The sequence below is a fragment of the Molossus molossus genome, unplaced genomic scaffold (genome assembly GCF_014108415.1).
Source record: "Molossus molossus isolate mMolMol1 unplaced genomic scaffold, mMolMol1.p scaffold_m16_p_13, whole genome shotgun sequence".
Lineage (NCBI taxonomy): Eukaryota > Metazoa > Chordata > Mammalia > Chiroptera > Molossidae > Molossus > Molossus molossus.
The window spans coordinates 29,631,257-29,633,490 of record NW_023425348.1 but is presented as its reverse complement, the minus strand read 5'-3'; the positions used below and the strand labels follow the sequence as shown (position 1 = coordinate 29,633,490).

Sequence of the window (2,234 nt, the reverse complement as noted above, 5' to 3'; positions counted from 1 at the left end):
ATTCTTTCTGATTGGTTTTTCAAGCTTCCTAGCATATATTTCTAGCAGTGGGATCACTGGGTCAAAAGGTAGTTCCATTAATTGTTTGAGGAAACATCACATTGCTTTCCATAGTGGCTGCACCAGTCTGCATTCCCACCCGCAGTGTAGTAGAGCCCCTTTTCTCCACACCGTCGCCAGCACTTGTTTGAAGATTTGTTGATGGCAGCTATTTCAGCAGGGTGAGGTGATACCTCATAGTCATTTTAATTTGCTTCTCCCTGATGAAAACTGTGAACCACCTCGCCAATTTGCATGTCATCCTTGTGCAGGGGTCATGCTAATCTCTGTATTGTTCCAATTTTAGTATATGTGCTGCCCAAGCACTCACACCACATACACCTCTAACAGGAACATTTAAGAAACCCTGTAGATCCATATAATCTCTAATTCTTGTTATCTTTAGATGAACAAAAGTTCATAATTTAAAAAACAAAACAAAACACTTCATCAGTGCTTTTTTATCTTATTTCAGAACTGTTTTTATCCAAAGTATGTACACCTACATTATCTAAGTTTAAAATTTTCATATGTGATATTTAGGTTCTTTGTACAATCTGGAGTTTGTCTTTACAAATAAATGGGTTTATTTATAATAGCTCAGAGGCTGATATCTAATTTTATCTTTTTTCTATTTTGATCATCATTTATTTTAGTCTACTTTATTAAACAATATTTCCTTTCTACACTAATCTTCAAGCCACCTTTCTCTTACACCAAATTTAGTGATATCTGCATCTGAGTCAGGACTTAAGTTTCTTTGGTCATTTTTTCTATCCTTCTGCCTATCTTCAGAAAGATCCCAGATAGTCTTGGCCTTTAATCTCCATACAAATTTTATCAACATCTTATCAAGGTCCATGAAAAACCCAATTGGGGAAAATCAATTTGGGAAAAATTGTCATCTTTATGATACTAAGTTTTTTGTTCAATGACATGCTATTTATTTATTTATTTAGTTAGTTAGTTAGTTATGTATGTTTTAATATTTCTTAATGCAAGTTTATGTTTTTCTGTAAAAATCTTAAATATCTTTTGTTAAATTTATTCTTATGTACTTGATACTCAAAAAATGTGTTGATATTTGTTTAGTACTGCAATTTAAGTGGGGTGTAGATATCTCTTTGACATAGTAGATTTCATTTCTTTTGGATATATACACAATAGTGAAATTGCTGGATCACATAGTGGTTCTTTTTAAAATTTTTTTAGGACACTTTATTCTGTTTTCCATAATGGTTGTAACAATTTACAGTTCCACCAACAGTTCATAAAGATTCCCTTTTCTCCACATCCTGGCCAACACTCGTTTCCTGTGTTTTTTTATGGTAATTGTTCTAAGAGGCAGGAGGTGATAGCTCATTGTGGTTTTAATTTGTGATGTTGAGTACCTTCACATGCACCTGTTGGCTATTAGTATGTCTTTTTTTGAAAAATGTCCATCCAGGTCCTTTGTCCATTTTTAAATAGGATAATTAGGGTTTTTTTTGGCTAATGAATTGTATGAATTCTTTATATATTTTGGATATTAACCCCTTACAGGATATATGTTTTACTTGTTGATGTTTTTTCCATTCTGTAGGTTGCGTTTTCATTCTGTTGATGTTTTCCCTTGCTGTGGCAAAGCCTTTTAATTTAATGTGGCCCTACTTATTGGTTTTTTACTGCTTGTGCTTTAGGTGTTATATTCAAAAATTCATTGTGAAGGCTCATGTCAAGGAGATAATTTTTTTCTTCTGAGGGTTTTATGATTTTGGGTCTTACATTTAAGTCTTTAATCCATTTCAAGTTAACTTTTCTTAAGGATGTAAGATAGAAATATAGTTTCATTTTCTTACATGTGAATATCCAATTTTTATTGAATAGACTGTCTTGCCTTCCTTGGCAATATTTTCTCATTTATTATTTATTTATTTACTTCATTTTTCTTTTATTTTGAGAAGAATAGCTCTTCAAGAACAAGGTCCTAGCCCTGGCCAGTTTTTCTCAGTGGTTAGAGCACCGGGTGTGTACCAAAAGTCATAGTTTGATTCCAAAGAGTCACGGGTTTGATTTCAGTCAAGGGCATATACCTCAGTTACAGTTTGGTCCCTGGCCCTGGTTGGGGTCATGCAGGAGGCAACCAATCGATGTGTCTCTCTCACATCAATGTTTCTCTCTCACTCTCACTCCCTCCTACTCTATCTGAAGCTAAA

General features: G+C 33.8%; 1 pseudogene; it reads right to left on the bottom strand.

Annotated features, from left to right (window-relative positions):
- Nucleotides 1-266: 266 nt before the first annotated feature.
- Nucleotides 267-366, bottom strand: LOC118629109 (annotated as a pseudogene).
- Between the last annotated feature and the right edge of the window lie 1,868 nt (nucleotides 367-2,234).